Here is a 20,065-nt window from a genome sequence, read left to right as displayed (position 1 = left end):
ATGGCTTCTCATTGTGAACAAGACAATCAGTATTATGATTTATATATTTATACAAACATACACACACACTCTGATTTGACATTTCCAAGTGGGCATTCTATTTCCTGTTTTCCATACTGGAGATGAAGAGACTTACCCAGCATCACGTGAACCACTGAGTGTTGCAAGTGAAACCCAAGTCTGTCTGATGCTGGGACCCACGCTCTTACCACAGCATCAGATCGTTCAAAGGCATCCCTATTAATACTAGTCTCATCTCTCAGTTCCTACATTTTCCTCTAGCAATTAAACACTACTCACCCATCAGCTTTATTTTGCCACACGAATGCCATATTTTTAGCCATTAGTGCACATCTATGAGGTATGTTATCTAGATCATGATTATGAAACTATTCAACTCAATTAAATATTTATTGAGCACTTAATATGACATAAATATAATCCTGGGTGGAAGTACAAATAAAATGGAAACAGACTGCTCTTCCAGGAAGCAGAAGGCATGGAGAAGGGACTGAGACAATTTTCAAAGAAATACATCATTTAAGCTGAGCCTTGAGGATTTCTTAGAATTTTGACATGCAGAGTTGAAACAAAATGGTATTAAAGGCAGAACTATCACCCCAAATAAAACTCCTGTGTCCTGAGAAGGCAAGTTTTATCAGGGAATGGCCAGAGTCTACTGAGGTCCAGGCGCGGAAATTGTTAAGTATTAAGGGTGGAAATACAACCTGGGGTTGAGTTTGAAGAGCCTCTGTTGTGCTAGAAAGCTTGGTAACAAGGGCCAGGTTCCAGGCATTGTATTTGCATTTTAGAGAGTTTGGTGTGCCGGCATTCCGGAGGATGGAGGGAAGGGCAGAGGGAATGGAGCAGGGAGACCTGTTAGGGGCTGAACTGCTGCCAGGGTGCCGGGAAAGACTGAATAAGACCCGGATTGGGGTGGTAATAATAGGACTTCAGGGAAGAGCATCAATCCAAGAGCTGTTTCAAAAGCAGGAGACTGATCTACTGTGGAGAAACAGCGGAAGGAGGCGTCTAGGATGACTCCCAAGATTCTGTTTCAGGTGATGGGTGGGTAATAGTATTGCACAAAGTCTATCATAGAAGAGGAGAAGATTTAGGGGGGAGGATAATGAGTGCCTGGGGAGCCATCAGACTGAAGGACTGTGCTCCTCAGGAAGCTGGTTGTGTGTGTGTGTGTGTGTGTGTGTGTGTGTGTGTGTGTGTGTGTGTGCGCGCAGAAACAGATGGAGGGAAAGAGAGACAGTTTGACTGAAGCCCACTCTACAAAAGTGCAAAGTGTCCTCAGCTCTCAACAAGGAAGAGTGTTGCCTCTTGGGGAACATTTGGCAATGTCTAGAGGGGGTGCTCCAGGAGGAAGAGGCCAATGATGATTCAAAACATCCCCCATTGCACGGCTGAATCATCCAGCCCCAACTCAAATGTCAGCGCTGAGGTTGAGTAACCTGTTCTACAATTAAAATGAGACCTGACAGAGTGACAACTGTGGCGTAAAACATAACTGGATCGGGTCTCAGATCTGCTACTGAGTTGCTCTGTGACCTTGAGAATTTGATTTCTCTTTCTACAGCCTAAGTTTCTATATGTGGGCCAATGGAGAGAAGGTCACCGTTACAAATATTACATGAAATTCTGTATATGAAATTGTTGGATGCAAAACCAGATATTTACCAAATGCCTCCTTTCTTTTCCTTATACTTAAAAACCATAGAAGACTATTAAAGCAGGACCTTAGGAAATGTCATTGGCTTCTGTTTCCCATGGCTGTGTCTTTCTCTGTAAAAAATCGTTCTGGCACAGGAAGCCCACAGTGAAGCTGAGGCAGAATTCCTCAGAATCTCACACCCTCCCTGAAATACGTCTTTCTGGTCGTGATGTTGACTGTTGATGTACTTAGATTGTTTATTTCTCACATCCAGATGGCAAACTCCCTGTGGTCAGGATCCTGTCGTAGTCAACGTGCGTTCCACGGTGGGTACGACTCCCTCCTTTCCGCATCTCCATGGTGATGGGCACAAGGCTCAGCCAGACCCCGAGTCCTCTCCACCTACTACTCTCTTGATGTAATTGTGTCTCCTCCCCTCAGATGCCGACTGTCTGCATTAGGCTTTAAGCGTCATCTGTTTGCCAATGTCCATATGGCAGAAATGGTTGGTTATCTCCTCAGTACCCAATCCCCCCCTTTTATTTACAGCAGAATCCTTATTTTATTTCTAAGTGTCAATATACACAAAGTTTAGACTGTTTCTAAGTCTCCCTAGCAGATCACATGGCTTATAAGGAAAACAATCAAAAAACTAGAAATCTCCTGTTTGAGCTTTCAGGAAAGTCCCTCCTACCGCTTTCTGCCCCCCATGCCAGCATCATTTCTACCTGGAACACACGCAAGGTGGCTGGATTTCCAGAAGTCACCTCTGTGTGTGAAGCCGGCTTAAAAGTTGAATCTGCTTAGTAAGATTTATGGAGAAGCAAGAAGGCGCCCGGGCCCTTGATGACACCAAACCGCCAAACGAACTCACAGCTTTGTGCCCACAGGTCTTTGTTTCACGTGTGAGAACAACAAGCTCCCCTTCCGAGCTGTAGTTTTGCCCTTTGTCACGACCGGCCACGGGCAACCCGTGGTCGATAGAGCCTCCCCGTTCCATGTCTACAGTCATAAACACCCGGGATTGTAGGCCTCTGCACCAAAGTCCTCGTAAATATCAAATATGCCCTGTGCACAAAGCATGGATAAAACTCGTGCTTCCTTCTTGAAAACGGACCCCTCCTGCAGGCTTACGTTTCTTGGCGAATTTTGTCGTCCATCCTCCTCCTCGGGACAACGCTCTACGAGTCGTCCTCGGCCCTCCTCTTCCCTCTTCACGTCTGTTCTGCCATCTTCCTCCTGTTTGTCCCACCAGCCAGTCCAGCCTGCTCCATTCCTCGTCCAAATCTCATCCTGTAACTCTTGACCTCTTTTTGTTGTCAGTTGTGCAGCCCAGTCCAACCCATCGTTCTTTTCTCTTGATTAGCCTGACAGCCCCTCCCCGTCACCACGTCTGCTTGTTGACAGCGCAATCTCCAGGCGGCAGCAGAGTGATTTTAATGAATACTTGTGTTAATACAATCTCCTTGTGTACAACCCTCCACAGCATTTCCGTTGTAGTCAGAGGCACACAGCCCTACCCGACCACACTCCCCCTACAAAATACCTTAGACCTCATCTCAAACCCCCCCCCTTACCCATGTCCCAGCCGCACTAGGTTTATTGTATGAGCTTAGACTCTTCTAAGTCCTGCTCAGCGTATGTCCGGACAGTTGTACCAGATGTTCCCCATTCCAGGAACGTTCCTCCCTTTAATATTTGTGTGTCCAGCTCCTACTGGCTAACCGGAACCAGGCTGAAACGTTACTTTCTCCCCAATAAGAGTAGCCTCCCCAGCCACTTATTTAAAACAGCCACTTGTTACTTCTTATCGCATTACTCAAAGTTTTTACCCAACATTCATTATCTCATATCTAGTTTTTCTTTTTGTTTATTTGTTGTAACTTATTTATTATCTTTATTTCACTACTGTAAGTTCCATCACAGCAGGGATGTTGCTCCCCTCCCCTGCCTTTGCTCACGTACCCCTAGCTCCTGGAGCAGGGCTGTCGCACTGATGGCGCCACACAGACAGCTTTGAATTAAAACAGTGAGAATAATTGTATCTGATTGCTTCAACCCTCCTGTGTCTGAAATATCTCGTTCTTCCTCTTTGTATCAGTAGTCAGACGAGTTGGTGTCTCAAGCTCCATCTCCCCAGCCAGAGATCAAGCTTCTTTAGGGCTGATAACGCTTTGTGTACCACGCAGTTCCAAAGCCCCATCCAGTCCCACCACTTGGCCACGCAGAGTTTGCCGCTGCCCGGACGCACACCCAGACATGCCTCGCTTTCCCATACTCCTGATCTCCATGTGCCCTTCTCAGTGCCTGGGCTGCCCTTCTATGCCATGCGAGGTCCTGCTACTTGTCCTTCAAAACTAATTTCAAACATCAGCATACTCTCCCCTCATCCCAGCAGCGAGATACTCACTGATTTCTTTGGTTCAAATGGCACTTTTCATCTTCCTTTATCATTCCTCATCACAGTAATTACACGCCTGCCTTTCTCATTCGCCTCTCTCCTTGTCTAGCTAGACTGTAAGCTCTTTGAGGGCAGACACCACGCCCCCATGTCTATGACCTTATCTTCTGGACGAATAATTTCAGTCACATGGTTTCAATATCTCCTTGTGGAGTATTGTTGGCTGCCAATATTCTGGTTTATGTTTTTTTAATGGGTTTTTATGAAGAGAGTGATAATTTCTTTGTCTAGACAAAATATAGGATCAGTGATTCTCTTAAAAGCACCTTATTTCTACAAGCCTACTTTTCTGTGGCACCCACTTCCCAGATAACTTATTTTTGAACCAGTGCTTGAGAGGCTCCTTTTTCAGGTTAAGGATAGTGAGTGAGGAAGGGAGAACACAGCTGCTCTTTCTTTCTTTCCTTTTTCCTCCCTTCAGCCATAAACCTCAGGGTGAATTATGGTATGATTACATGAGTACAGAAGAGAAAATGAATCACGTATTTTTCGCAGAAATGGATTTCATCATTTCCAGCAGGTAGGCTCTGAAGCAGAACTTCCCATCACCGGCTGAAAGGCGTCTGTTTCAAAAGAAAGAGCTGCGCTCACTGAGGCCGCTCAGCCCCCCGCCGAGCCTTCTTCTCTCTTTACGCGAGAACCCCCACTCCTATGGCCAGAAGAGGACTTCAAAGTCACATCATCTAACTCCCTCAGGAGCAAAGAAGATGCCCCAGAAGGGGGAGAGGACCACACTGAAGTTATTCCAAACTAAATTTGTTTTGCATGATTAATGGACTCAGTATATTAACGGTGGATTCTGGATTGAATCTCAGCCCACTGTCTCACCCAGTGCCTCTCCCACTGCCCCACGATACACCCCCCACACCTCTGAAGACCACACCTCTCCATGGCTGCCTGAACTTCTTTTATCAGGCACCTTATTGGACTTCTCTCTGCTGGAATGTCTCATTACACCTTCAAATTTCCTTCTTCTGTGCTGGACTGTGGGCTCTTCAAGAATGGGAAGACTGCACATGATCTTCCTCCCTGTCCGTCACACCTGACCCGTCGTTTGTCTCATGAAGACACACGGTGACTGTTTGTTGAATGACTGCAGTAATCATAAATCAGGCTTCTGTCCTCTCTCTCGCTCTCTCTCTAGCAGAGGACTCTAATTTCCTACCTAAATCCCCTCTAAGAAGAATGTGTGAGGGCTGATGCGTCCCAGGGACCGTCCGACTCTCCCTAGTTAAAACCCTGTATTTCACCAGGACCTTTATTATCATTACCTAGAAACAGTTTGCCTGAGGACATAGAAGCAGAGGTATGTTACTCAGAAATTGGAAGCCACCTGAGAAAATACCTAACTATTTTGATAACTTTGTCTCAATGTGCCCCAAAGGCCTTGACTCCCATCTTGTGATTTCTTTTCTCCTTTTTGTGGGAAGGAAAGATATTAATAGAAGAAGATCATGATTCTTAAGCAAGACAGACTGAACTCACGATGACCTTTCCCGTAAAATACTTGAACTAAGGAAAAATGAGTATTGCTCCAATTCTCCACTTACTTGTTTGATGTGCACATTCTCATATAGTTGAAGAAGAAACTTGTCCCTTCATTTCCAAGTAAGGCAAAAAGAAGTAGAAGATGGATTTTGCTGTGAACGCAGTTTCCACCTTGAGATGGTGTCATGGGAAGATTTTTGGAGCCCCAGAGATGTCCTCGTTCCAATCCCCAGAACCTGTGCGTGTGTCACTTTGCAGGACAAAGGGACTTTGTAGATGTGATTAAAATTTCAGGCTTCGAGATGAAGAGATGATCCCAGGTTTTCCCGATGGGCCCAGTGTCGGCACAATGCTCCTTCAGAGCTGAGAAGCTTTTCTGGATGTGGTCAGAAGAAGTCATGACCAGACGGTCACAGGAGAGGCAGTGCTGCTGTCTTTGGAGATGGAGGAAAGGGGCATGAATGAAGGCAGGCAGGTGGCCTCTGGAACCCCCAAAGGCAGAGAAACATCCCCTCCCCTGGGGCCTCCAACAGACGGCAGCCCTCCCGACACCATGTCACAGGTAACCCCCATCAGACCCCCAGTGTGGACGGCCGTGGGATAATGTATCTGTGCTATTTCAAGCTACTAAGTGCGTGGTAGTTTGCGACAACAGCGTATAGAGAACACATGCAGGAGGGTAATGGAAAGGGCCTGGGAAGCCCCTCTCAGCGCTGGAAGGACAGAGCTGCCTGGTGGAGTGTTTGGCTTCTGGTCTGTTAGGCTGAGGACGAGCACTCGGTTGTCACACGCTTCCGGTCACCAAGCTCAGGCTCAGGACCGTTTCACCGTGTCCGGATGCTCAGCTTCAGGTGGACGGCTGAACGCAGGATGGGGCTGTCTGACCCAGCAGCACGCAGCGGGGACCCCACTCACCACCCTGTCTCCCCTGCCTGGCTTATCGCCAGCAGGCGTGGAGAAATGTTTTCCAAAGAATAAAAACTACTGGGGCAGTGCAGTCGACCTGCAATAAGAGAGTGTAAAACCCTTGGATTGATCTCAGTCATGTGATATCCTGCTATGTGATATCCTGCTATGTGGTCTATTTTTTTAAGAAAAACCAAAGCATGGTCACATGCACAGAAAGAGAGCCTTTCTCACCAGCCTAATTCATCTCAGAAGTCAACAAACTGAAATTCTGAGACAGTAAGTGATTTGCCCCAGGATCACGTAGTAAATTAGGGAGGAAAAGAGACCAGGGATCTAACCCCTTGACCCTCTACAGTCTGCATTTTAGTAGCCTGCAGGAAAAACTGGAAACTCCATTGAAGAGGCAGAGCCATGACTATACGTAGCACAGGAGATCATTTAGAGCATGAACTAGTAATTTTGACACAGCACCCATGTGTCAAAAAGACGTATTTGATGACCACTTGCAGAAGCCTTAGACAAAGCCATGGGTGGCCAATCCACCCTCCAGTCCCCATAGGAGCAGGGGCTGTTTCTACAGAGAGGACAGTTACACCCACGAACGGTACCCATCCAAGTTCATGCCGGCATTCTCTGGAAACGTAGGGCACTGGAGCTGAGAAGAACACAGGCTTGAAATTTGGAAGGAGCAACATTCAGATATTGACTTGGCAGCATGAGAGTGTGGTAGGCAAGCGCTGGCCAGGAACTCCACCTCCGGAGTCCTCAGTGTGCTCATCATAAACCAGGGATAAGAGTGCATGCTCTGCAAAGTGATTGTAAGGATTTATTCATTCAGTAACCATGAAATGAAATCGCATAAATGCACAAGTGTCATACAGTCGTTCAATAAAATAAGAGCTTCTCACTTGGCTCTTTCTGAATTTTTCCCTAACATCTGAAAAGAGAGCTTGATAAAACACATATTGTGTGAGAAACGGCTTGTCTCCGTGCTGGGTAAATTCCAAGGCTCGGTTGCCCCCGCCCCCAAGAGAGGGGCTCGATGTGGTTTGTCCGGGGTCTCAGTCTCTGGCGCGCCTTCTCCTGGATGCCCTGTTCACTGTTCACTGCGATCGTGGACTCAGAGCTCCATCTCGTGGGCATCTGTGGACTTTCCTTTGCTTGTTCCAGACTAGAAAATCCAACAACGGCTTCATCTCTGCCAGACACAGAGGATAGAGAGGCCCCAAACAGCCTCCCTGACTTCAAGAAGTAAAATCCCTCGTGGAGAGATGTGCACGTTCACCACTGGCTGAGAGAGAAGGAGGGGCCCATTTAGCCTGTCAGGAGGGTGTCTCCTGCGCACCGGGGAAAAGGTGCTTAGGGGGGTGATCGGAGGCTTCCTGGAGGAGGTGGCAGGTCACAACAATAAGCGACATGCATTGAGGAAGGCTCAGTCCCGACATTCTTCTGAACACTTTATGTGAGCTAGCTCGTTTATCTTTACAAAAGCGCAGTGAGCACACGGGGAAAGCTGGTCTTCAAAGCCAGGTGGTCTGACTCCCGAATCCCTAAAGACTCAGCAATAATGCCAGTTGGTAGCAGCTACATAGCAGTTTGCGTTTCAAATCAAAGACAGAAACTGAGAGGGCCTGAGATCCGAGTTCCTTGACTCCAAACCCCCTGATTCCATATGAAGAGAACTACCTTCTCTCAACCCAGCCATGGCCAACGGACAAGACCTTTTAAAACTAACTTGTAACAGTGGGCGGGTGAGGTGGTGAGGCTGCGGTTGGGGTGCATTCCAGGGGGAGAAGTAACATGGGAAAGAAATGGCTATTGAAGTAAAGAGTGACTGAGGGTGACTGTCACTAGGTCCCACGGAGAGAGAGGCAGCAGGGAGAACGGGAGGGATGTTTTGAAGCATCTTGAACGCCCAGCTCTGCAGGGAGGGGACGAACACTGGACGCTGAGGGGCAGACTCCAGGTTGTACGTCAGCTCTTTGTTCACGGAGCTCTGTGACCCCAGATAAACTTATATGTATGCGCTTACAAACTGGGCATCATGCTTCCAGCCTCAGACAGCGGCCTTCTGGGGTACGGAGAACACCTTGGTGAATTCCCGGGACGGCGGATAGAGGGCAGTAGTAGACGAAGAAGCAGAACAAGGAGGGGGAAGGACAGAAGCCAGAACAGGGGGACGTCTGCGCCTCAACACGAGGCTTTTACTCTGAATGTGATTTTTTAAAAAAGCATCAGAGGGTTTGGGGGCAGGATAATGACATGGTATGAGTTATGTTTTTAAAAGGGTTTCACGTGCAAGACACATAGACTTCACAGATACACTGTAGAGGGAACATGGCACAAAAGAATACACACTGTATTTACTTGTGCAAAGTGGAAAAGTGGGCACGGCCCCTCCATGCTGTCAGAAGCCAGGATGATGTCGAGAGCAGATGGTGCCTGGCGGGGAGCAGGAGGCAGCTTGAGGATGAACGAGCAGGTTCTAATTCTTACCTGGATGCTGGTTAGAAGGAGCGTTCAATTTGTAAAAACTTATCCTCCTGTGTGCTCATCCCTTTGCTGTATGTAAATGATATGTTAATAAAAAGTTTAAAAGGAAATATTCCCGAGGGTCCTGTAGGGGTAAGAGGTGCCCGAGAAACGATACAGGACTCCAGATAAGAGGCTAACTCCACCATCTTGGTGATAGACAGCGAGGACCGGGACGAGGTTAGCTGGTGGAAGGTGCTAAGAAGTCGTCAAAGCCACTCTCCCCGTCTCCATCACCACCTACCCCAAGCCACCATCACCCTCCGCTTCTAAGGTGTCCTTCATCCTTCACGCCTCCCGCTTCTGTGGCCCATCTTTCCACAACCACGGTCAGCCTTCGCCCTCTTCTCTTCCCTCTGCTTACTCGGCTACAGCCCCCTTGGAGCTGTTGGCTATCTGGCCAAGCTCCGTTCTTTTTTTTTTTTTTTTGACCTTTGCCTTAGCTGCTCCCTCTCTTCAGGACCCTCTCTTCAGGATGCTCTTCTTCCCAGGGATCTTCATCTTAGTGCTTGACTCAGGGTTCTGTTTTCCATTCTGTAAGGCGCCTCCTCACTGTCGCATCTAACGCAGTCTCTCACACTCTCACTCACCGTCACCATACCTGGCCTTGCATACTTTATAGCACTCATCATTTCTGAAAATGCTTCACATTGTTTACCAACAAAAATATAAGTCCATGAGAGCAGGGGCTTCACTCTTCCCTACCGGGTCCACAAAGCCCGGAACGGTATACAGCCCATAAAGTGCTTAAGAAATATTTGCCATGTGCTTGGCCATGGGCTATAGGAAGCTGCTGCATGGTTTGGCTTCTGCCAAATCTTGCACCTTCGTTGGTCACTACCTGCCCTTTGCCACTCTAGTCCACACCCTGACTTCTAAGAGTTTCTAATATACCCCCGTTGTTCTCCCCAGAGTGCCTTTGCCATTATTACTGATCTGGCACAGTCCCGCCCTGATGCTACGTCAAGGATCCTTCCCCTGGGAATGCCCCAAAGGAGAATTGTCACCTCTGTCCAAGGTACCGGCCTTGTAGGCGTTCACAGCTCCACCACACCCACTGCACACGGGGCCACGACAAGGGGATCCGTGTGTTTTTACCATGGGGCCAGGTGATGGTGGCCTCACAGTCTGGGGGGGCAGAGAAGATGTACTCATTAAAAAGTGACCACAGTGTGGAAATAAAGAGACGCAGACATAAATGATGTTCACATGCTGGGCTCTGAGAGGGATGAGGAAAATGAACCCATCTGGAGTGATCTGGGTGCTTTAGAGAGGAGGAGCTGCCCAAGGGAGGTTTGGAACAACGGTCAGGATAGAAATATTTGTAAATAGAAGGAAAAACATCCTACGCTGGTTGTACGTCGTGCACAAAAGCAGGGATGGAACATGCATTGTGGAGGGCTGAGGAAGTCCTCTGACGTGGACTTTCCAGTTACGCACGAGTGTTTCCCTGGTGCTAGGCTACTTGCTGGCAATGGTCAGCTTGAAGGCACAGAGTGGCAGGTTGTCACCGTCACGGACCCAACGAAGAGTCTTTCTGTCTTGGCCACATATCCTACACCTAGACCCTGTCGACAGGAAATTGAAGGTGTTCTTACAACTGCCTGTCTACCCTATATATCGTTTCCAAGTATTTTCAAGTATGAGACTGAGGCCACTAGAAATGAGACATTGTTTTCTACAAATGGGCAGCACCTTGAAGAGCCGAGCATTTGTCCTGGGTGTCGGTGTCCTTACACACCATGTTGGTGACCCAGAGCTGCGGACAGCAGCTGTTAGTCTGAGTGAATACACCACACTTTTCTAAACATGAAAGCCCCTAGTTAGTTCCTAGAATATAGGTGACCAAAGCTCCTGGTTCTGAGGATGGAAAGAAAGCCAGCTGACAGTACTGATTTAACGAATCCATGCGTTTATTGTTTCCCCCTCACCCTTATTAGCACCTGGCCCTGCACACAGGAAGGACACAAGGCCGAGCCTCGTTACTCAGAACAAACGAAGCACGGCCTGGATGAGGACCCCACAGAGCTCTCCCGATAAACCACCATCCAGCGTGCAAGTCACGGCCCTCTCTCTTCTTGGTAAGTGAATAAGGCAAACCTAAAACAGCCATCTAACAAGCGTCTCTTATTTCTCCTTATAAGGTAAAGTCTACCTCTGTCTATTTCGCGAGGTGTGCAGTTTGAGAAATCGTAAGTCTAGGCCCCTGCATTCAAGCCGGATAAATCCAACCCAGGTTTTCCCAAAGTAGATGTTGTGAAAACGGACTCCACTGTGGAAAATCTGGATTATTGTAAATTAAAGCGGATTCTATCGCCAGGACGTGGTGGGTTAAAAGCACGTTTTGACTCTCCAAAGGGGACTGAAGGGCGTTACCTTCCCAGCCACACTGACTGCAGGCCTTCCAGTCCAATATACAGCATCCTGGGGGTTAATGTTTCCTGAAACCCTCTGACACTTAACTCCCTGAGCTAAGGGGAAGGACTAGATTCTGTCAGTGACACAGATATCTCCATCTAATGTTAAAACTGAAATAGACAATAGTAAGTGTACTGGCCAATATCGTTTCACAGGGTCTGAGATGCAAATTGTGGTAGGAATTGCTGGATGTGAACATCTGCTTTTGCAGATAAGGTGTGAGCTCCAGGCTGGTGCAAGTTCTTGTCCACATTCGGAGCTACTGAGGTGGAGTCAAGCTGGAATCTCCTGTCTCCTGGCCTAGTAGTATTTCTGACTTCCCAGTTTGGGTGGCAGCCTTGAATAGTCCGTATTGAAAAGGGCAATAATGCAGAATTAAGGTTCTATGCTTTAAATCCATATAACACCTGAGTGACAGATTGACTTAATCATTCAGCAGTGTAATTTTAGATAAAATATTTAGTCTCTGAATCTGAATTTCTGCATTTATAAAAATGTTGAAAATAGTGTTAATAATCATCTGCAAAAATAGCAAAACAATATTAACAGCTCTTTTATGAAATTAATGCGAAAGTATTTGTGTAAAACGTGGTACCATCTGACACACAATGAGCACCAAATATTACTTCAATATAATATTTAAGATAACTACATCATAAAACTGGTGGATAAATGTATTTAAATGGTGGTAAACTCTCTACATACAACTTGAGGTGAAATTAAGGACAGAATAGAATTCAGTCTGAACAATGGAGAGAAAATACACTGAAAAACAAATGAACAGAATTTTGTGGAACTTAGGAACAGTAACTAAAGAGCAACATTCGCATTACTGGGGTTTCATAAGAAGAGGAAAGAAAGAGAAGGAAGAAAAAAATTTTAAATAAATAACCACTGTTCCCTTCCCAAATTGGGCAAAAGAAACCTACAGATTTAAGAATCTGAGAAAATACTAAATTGGATATACACAAAGAAATCCACGCCAATCTACATCATAATTAATCTTCCAAAAAACAAAAGACAAAGAAAAATTTTGAAAGCTGTCAGGGAGAAATGTGCAGGGGAACCTCTTTTCCAAAGACAGTAGATTTTTGTATATGAAAACATGGAGACTAGAAAGAAGCGGTCCAGTGTCTTCCTATTGTTAAAATGATTCAGGAATAAAAAGAAAATATAAACATTCTCGAATGAAGGTCAACTAAAAGCATTATTTCTTAACAAGGATATCCTTAAAGAATGCTCTCTAAATAGGAAGGAAATGTTGAAGGGAAGTTTGGAACTGCAACAGTACATCAGTACAATCTGGTCCAAAAGCCTCTGGGTTTGTACACCCTGTGCACACACACACACGCACACAGAGATTGCAGACAATATTTAACCTTCCTAACTGGGATGCGCTCTGATATTGTTTATTCTCATTTCAATCCCTGGCATCCAGTATATTAAGTTAAAATAGTGTTTCAAACCTAAACACATTTCACTGTATAGTGAACACTAATGACTTTCTGCTCAGTGTCTGGAAAGCCCCTGCTGAATGCGACGCCCAGATGCTTTATGAACCTGCGGCAGTGTGAGCGGTTGAGACCCACCACCAAGGCTCCCATGAGGCTCCTCTCCCACTTTCAGAATCCACTGCTTCAGCACTCGAGAGTTTCGACGAATTTACAAGGCGGCAGGAGAAAAACTGGTGTGTAGCCTCCACTGGATTTAAGCGTATTTTCCCCCCAACAATGACTTTTCACTAATTTCAACTGGATGAACAGAATGAGGAGACACATCGGTTAAGCACTGATTCTACAGTTATCGCTCTGCCTGAACAAGGATGACTTTCTTCTTTTTTTAGTTCAGCAGCGAATTTTCAAGATACATAACTATTCGGTCTCCATTCTATGCTTTATCTGCCAGCATATCTCAAAATGTGTTCTGTGGAACACCAGTTCCCCTGTACATATATATGTGTCATAAGACAAAAAGGTTTCCTAGCCAAATTGCTTTGGGAAACTGGGCCAGATAATGATAAAGCAGCTTGCATTACTGCGGAACTTCTTAGAGCTTTTAATCAACTGCATATATATGCAGTTTCTTGATGCCGTACCTAGGTCATACATCTACCTGAATAAATAAGCATCTTAACTTCAACACGGACAAAACAAACCTTTGGAGTCTTCCTTCCCCAGTGCTTGATCCTCTCTGTGAATCCTTCCTAACTGACAGCACCATTTTCCAGGTCCTCAAGGGAAAATATTCAGTTTTATCTTTGACTGACTTCTTTCTGATATAAACTCAAGCAGTCATCAGTTTCTGCCATTTCGTACCTTCAAAATAAATCCCAAATGCGCCCCATCTGAACTAGTCCAAATCACCATCACTTCTATCCTACATTCGTATAACTTCTAAATGGTCCCCTTCCTAATAGAATTGATTCCCTCTACCTGTGCTCTGCATGGGACTCAAAGTGGAGTCCTTCTATGGTGTAAGTAGAACCCTCTGCTCAAAGTCTTCCACTGCATTCTTTTCATATTTGAATAACATTCAAAAACGTTCCCATAGACTTCAAGGACCAAGGTCACTTGGAGCCTAGCTACCTCGCTCACTTGGTTTCCTCCCTTTTTCCACCCTCAGCTGTTGCTTCTTCCTCTTTCTCATGCGCGCTAAGCGCTGTCCCTGGGCAAGGCTTTGCGTCTCCTTATTCTGTGCCTGTGATGCTGTTTTCCTTCTTCTTTTTGTGTTTCACGCCCCTGCATTATTCCGACGCTTGCTTGTTCACCAGTTTCGCCACCACTCTGCCCGTAGTCGCATCTTTCCTTAATCCTTACCCTCTTTCACTGCTTGACTTTCTTTTCCTTGACATTTATCGCTACCTTATATTATTTCTTGTATCCATGTCCACTTCCTGTTTCTGTATCTTCCCAACCAGAATGGACGCTCCCCAAGGACACTTCATTGGTATTAACAGCCACGCCCTCGGCACCTAGAGGCACACCTGGCACGGAGCAGGCATTCAACAAGCAAGCGCTGGGAAATAAACACAACAATCTGAGTTATTTAGCATGGCATCTTCTCAACAAATTTTACAGTAATGCACCCCCCACCCAGAACAGCTCTGCCACCAGAGAGCCTTCTTTTTTAAATTCTTCTCCCAGAAAGGCCTCAGCTTAAACTACAAGTGGGTGCTTTGCAGGGAAGCCAATTTATTATTTCATCTACAGTGACCACTGTCTCGGTCCACCTCTGTCTGTCCTACATTGACTTACAGCACCTGTTTTTGGTCTATGTCATCACCAGATGAAGCACAGAATCTTTCTAATAGTCTCAGCCAACTTGTTTTTGATGACCTTGTATAAGAATGTGATGAAAATAAATCTGGAGGAAGGTCGTTGGATGTAACTTCTTTCCTCTTGGGAAATACTTTGGATTACGAAGCTTTCCCCCCACCCCTTGGAGTAAGGCACCTGGAAATAAGTCTAGGCTGATAGTTCTGTCCTATCTCAGATTTTGGGTATGATGGCAGTAAGCAGTCAATGGTGTTAGATGCTGAGGACTGGGAAGAGCAGAGAAGCAGGAGGTAGGGGAGGAAGTGGAGCAGAAGGAGAAAGGAGGGGAAAAAAGAAAATAAAGGAGAAAGGGAAGGAAGGAAGGAAGAAGGGGAGTGGAAGAGGAAAACGAGAGAAGTCTCGAGGGAAATGTGGAGACAGCGGGTGAAGTAAAAGTTAAAAGAGACAGGAAAGGGGAAGGAAAGGGTGAGTCGTGAGAGAGGAGAAGGTGAGACAGAAGGTGGCGGAGATACAGAATCACTCCTCATCCTAAAGACCCAGCTTTCTGCAAAATCATTACAGTGGTTATAACAGACGACCAAGTGTCCTTGAGAAAGAAAATGAAGAGGAGGAGACGTTAGTGATCCCCCATTTCATGGGGGAGAAAACGAGGCTCGGGGACATTCCTCACAGTTCAGCGCAGCAGGAAGCAGGAGAGACAGGGTTTGAAGTCGAGTCTCTCCGTTGCTAAGCTTCTGCTCTCAGTACTGTATCTGCCATCTTCCTTTCATTTTCATTCACCGTATATTCACTTGAATTTCCAGAAGCTGCATCTATTACATAATTAATAGGAAAACAAACAAACGAAAAACACTCACCTTCCAGTGGGAAAAACAAAAGGCGTTGTCATGGCTGACTTATCAGGAGAAGACAAAGGAGCTGACAAGCCCGGAGCCGCAAGAGGGACCTTGCATAATGCGGGGGTGCACACTGAAAAGCGGGGCACACTGGAGACCAAGCAAGCAGATGGGTTCATTAAACAACCTTTGCACTTTATGAAAAGGATGCTAATAACTGCAGTATTTTCACTCCAAACAAGAAGAGTGCTTTGCATACTAAGAGTCCTCCCTATGTGAGTTTTTAGGGAAGGCCATTTCTTCTTAGAGACCAACCTTGCTGCCAATGCCCGCCCCGGGGGGTCATGGTCTTATGCGAGGGGGTCCGAGTCCTGGCTCCAATGCCAGCTCTTCCCAGCTAGTCTGCTTCCTTCCTGGGAAGCTTTGAAATTTCTGGTTGTGAATATTAGAGGTGGGGGTGGGAAGAGGACCTTTTCTGTGTGATCACGGGGAGGACACTTGGGATGATGTGGAAGAGAAAGAAGACTCGACTTAGAATTACCCACCAAGCCTAGTGCTTCCGGTTAACATCTGGGGAGAACTGGGCACATCGTTTACCACACTAGACTCAGCTTTCTCATCTTTAAAATGAGAATTACTTTCTTAGTTGTAACAAGATGGCGTAGGCTCTAGTTTCCCTTCTTCTCCCAGCTGATTACAACTACAAACCCTGGAAGTAATATAAGAAACAACCAAAGGAGGGCTTGCGGAAGATTGTAAGGGGGGGTGAGTAAGTTTGGGACCCCAGAAAAGTGATGAAACGAAAAGTTAGTTCTTTAAGAAATAAACTTGAAAAATCTCTATCAAGTCTAATAAAAAAAAGAAGAAAAGGCACATATCACCAGCGAAACAGGGTGTTATCACTTCAAATCATCAATTACTAGAAGGCTAATGGACCCCTATGGTGATGGACAGAATAGTGCCCCAGCCAGAAAATATGGCCAAGTTCTAACTCCCTAGTTCCTGTACATACAGCTTACTTGGAAATAGAGTCTTTGTAGATGTCATTGAGCTAAGGCTGCCCAAATGAGACCGCCCTGATCCGCCCTCTTGTCGCTCTCCGTTGATTGTGTACTTAGCAGGGAAACAAGTGACTCAGGCATCACCCTCTGAAGCCCCAGCGCCACATGCTGAGATGACTAAGGAGCTTCCATGTCTCCATGAAATGCGAAAGGGGGTGATTGGTTGGGAATGGGAGGCGAGTGGAGATGGTGTGGAAGCAGGTACAAGATTGGATTAGGAGAGTGTGAGGACTCATTTACTAGGCTAGCGGGACAAGATGGTCTGTCTGGATTGACCGACAACCTGAAATCTGTCCTTCCTACACCTTTTACCTGTCAATAGCTAACACGCATTTGCATGGTTTATTTGAGCTAATCAAACGAAGAAATGGCTTTTCTTTTACACTTCTTTTTCACCTAAGAAATTATTGCTTCCTGTTCTCCTGGGACCTCTCTGTTTTTCACCTCTGAAAAAGCATAAAGAAGACTGCAGAAATGCCCAACCTGCAGCAACTGAGCTAAACAGCCCCTCGTTCCTGCAGCAGGCGCCCTGACCCCAGCAGGCCTCCGTTCCTTGTCAGAGTCCTGATCCACACCGGGGCTGTTCTTAGGGTTAGAAAGTTAGAAAGCATACAGATGGCTCTGCTCACTCATACTAACTCTGTCCCGTGAGGACATGCGTAGTTACTAAGGCCTTCCTTTCTCCCTTTTCTGTATGACAGCCCCTAAGATGCTTGAAGACAGAACCTGTTTCCTGCTGTACAGGCTGGTTTGGATTAACAGGTTTAGTCTTTAGAATTATATGTATATGAAAAGGCACGGATTACCAGTGAAACAGGGTCTAACACTTCAAGTCACCAGCTTTTAAAAGAACAGTGGACTTACATACACGTATACATGTACACATGTACAAGCACCTCTTAGGCGGTCAGCACGAGACTGCGCATAACCACGTGGCTTCTCTGTTCCCTGAGCAGAGACGGAGGGAGTTTTGACAGAACAGCACTTTGGGAAAAAGAAAGTGTGTTGTCTGTCCTCTCTGCCAGAGTAAACTCTGTCTCGCTGGGTGCCAGGCACAGGAGAAAAGGGTTGGCCAAATGAGGAAAGAAAGATTCATATAACAAAAAGCACACAGACTATGACGCTTAACAGCTCTTCAGTCAAATTTCAGCTTTTATATTAATTGGATGACCCAGGCCAGGCCACTGTGTCCCCCTTGATTCTTAGGAAAGGACGATACCTATCTCTTGGGGGAGGGTGGGTGTTGTATCGATTACATTTTAAAATCTACCACACATCATCCTGTTTCTGGATTGACGTTTGTCTACTGGGTAGACCAGAGACAAATGCAAATTTTGCCTATTTTTAAATTTTGCTCAAATTGAGTTTACACTCAGAAAATGTGCAAGAACTTCCTTTACACGTATTCCCTTTGCTTCTGCTTTTCTAAACGGGCCTTAGGACTCAGATCGCTGGTTACAACGGAACACAGTCCAGCTGTATTATGAACTAAAGTGGCATCTGCGGGCTGGCCCGGGAGCCGGCCCGCTCATCACACGACTTTGATTGGAGTATCTACTGGAAAAGTCAAGTAACAGAACTTTGCCGGAAGTCAGCTTAGCCTCAGAGTGAGCACAGCTTGTTCCCGGGCCCAGCAGAGGAACCGGATTTTCTTCCTGTTTTTAAATGTATATATTGAATACTTTATCAATCAGGGTTCATTGGCTGAGAACAGAATCTCCTCCAGCTGGTTCCAGGGGACTTATTGCAGAGTGTGAAGGAGGTAATAGAATCACGGGAGAGCTGCTGAAACAGAGCTTCTAGACCGGGCTTCCGGGGCCCACTGGGGCGCTGGCCCGGCGGTGCAGCCACGCTTGCAGGGCCTGTGGGCGATGGAATGAGGACGTCGCCTGCCAGTCAGGGAAGCCGCTTCCAAGGTGGGACCCAGAGCCAGGCCATGGCCAGCTCACCCCGCAGATGCCTTCTTAGCTCCGCTCTGAATTTAGGTGAATGCACTTAATTGGACGCTGCAAATCATATCTAGAACTTTAGTAACAAGCAGAGCTGAGAAAAACGAGCAAAAACTTAAGTTTCTGACCCCTGCAGGACAGGCTGCACAGGAAGGAGGTTGCCGTGGATATCAGCTGAGCCAATCCACGGTATTTACTAGAAGCAGCTTTTGGGGTTTTTTCCTTCAAATAGCTCTCAAGTTAAAAAAAAAAAAAAGTTGAGAATCCATGATTTACTTTTTCCCTTTTTTCCCTTCTTTCAAAATTTTACTATGCAACATCCAAACCTGTAATAATGTATAAATAATAAAGAAATGAAAAGTCATCTGTCTACAAAGGGGTCTATTTGTGCTAATCTCAGAAAAAATGGTCGCAGCGTTTCATGCTGCGTACACACAGTGAGATACTGGAGAAAGTCTAAAAGAGACTCGGCAGAGTCCAGCCCTCTCTCCACACTCTCCGTGTTCATTTGCGCTCATTCTTATCTCTCTGCAGACACCTGCTGAGAAGAGAAGAGGAGGCTGATGTTTTGAAACAGATGTTCCCCCAGCATCTGGAGCTCCTGCATCAGCTTCAGTGGCTCCAAGATGGTCATTATCCAAGATTTTTAATTGTGGTTTAAAAAGTACAAACTCTTAGGACTTCTGCAATATGATAACTATTCTTTGGGGGGGGGGGGAATGTACCAGCAGCATGTAGTCATTGCACTCTGTTCTCCTGGGAAACGGGACAGTGAGCTTATCACTGACATGATCGCTCTCCCGTGTGCCTAATGTAGTAAGTGGGCTCACACAAAAGTGATGTCTGGACGTCTCTGGGCACCTCCAGGGTCTCGTCATTCGGGAAGGTTGAGACAATTCAGGGACACAAAACTGTAAAGAGACGATGACAACGACAGCATTGCTCTAGGGAATGACTTAGGAAAGAACACCGCTGTCCCAGGAGAGAACTGTGAGGCTGGTGTTGAAACGAAGCCGCCAGGTAAACCAGCGGGCATAAGGTCCAGCTGAAGAAGTCTCACTCCTGAGTGGCTGGGGCGTTTCTTCTTCTGTGATCTCCTTGTTAGTGGGGAAACCATTTGTGCCTCACCCCCATGATTCCATGTGAAGGTCCTACTTAGTGTAACAACCCTTTCCTCATCCTTTACTCTCCTCTCCTAGAATCAATGCAAAATTGGTAATTTTAGCATCACTCCTTGGCAACGCCAATAACAAAGGCATGGAAAAGCACAGCCCTTCGGTCACCATCTAAGCTTTAAGAGAAGACTGGTCACAGCCATTAACCAGCTTGTTCAACATACAATGACTTTAGGTTTAGGGCAATAGAATGAATTTCAGGACTCCCTGACTGATGGTTGAAAGGTTTTAATACATTCGGAGCCCTCCGCAGGACCGGTTCAGGACTGAGTGTGGACTGGCCCTGCACTGGAGAAGG

Source organism: Camelus dromedarius, chromosome 20 (assembly GCF_036321535.1).
Source record: "Camelus dromedarius isolate mCamDro1 chromosome 20, mCamDro1.pat, whole genome shotgun sequence".
Lineage (NCBI taxonomy): Eukaryota > Metazoa > Chordata > Mammalia > Artiodactyla > Camelidae > Camelus > Camelus dromedarius.
The sequence above is the reverse complement of the archived record's forward strand: the minus strand, read 5'-3'. Positions refer to the sequence as shown.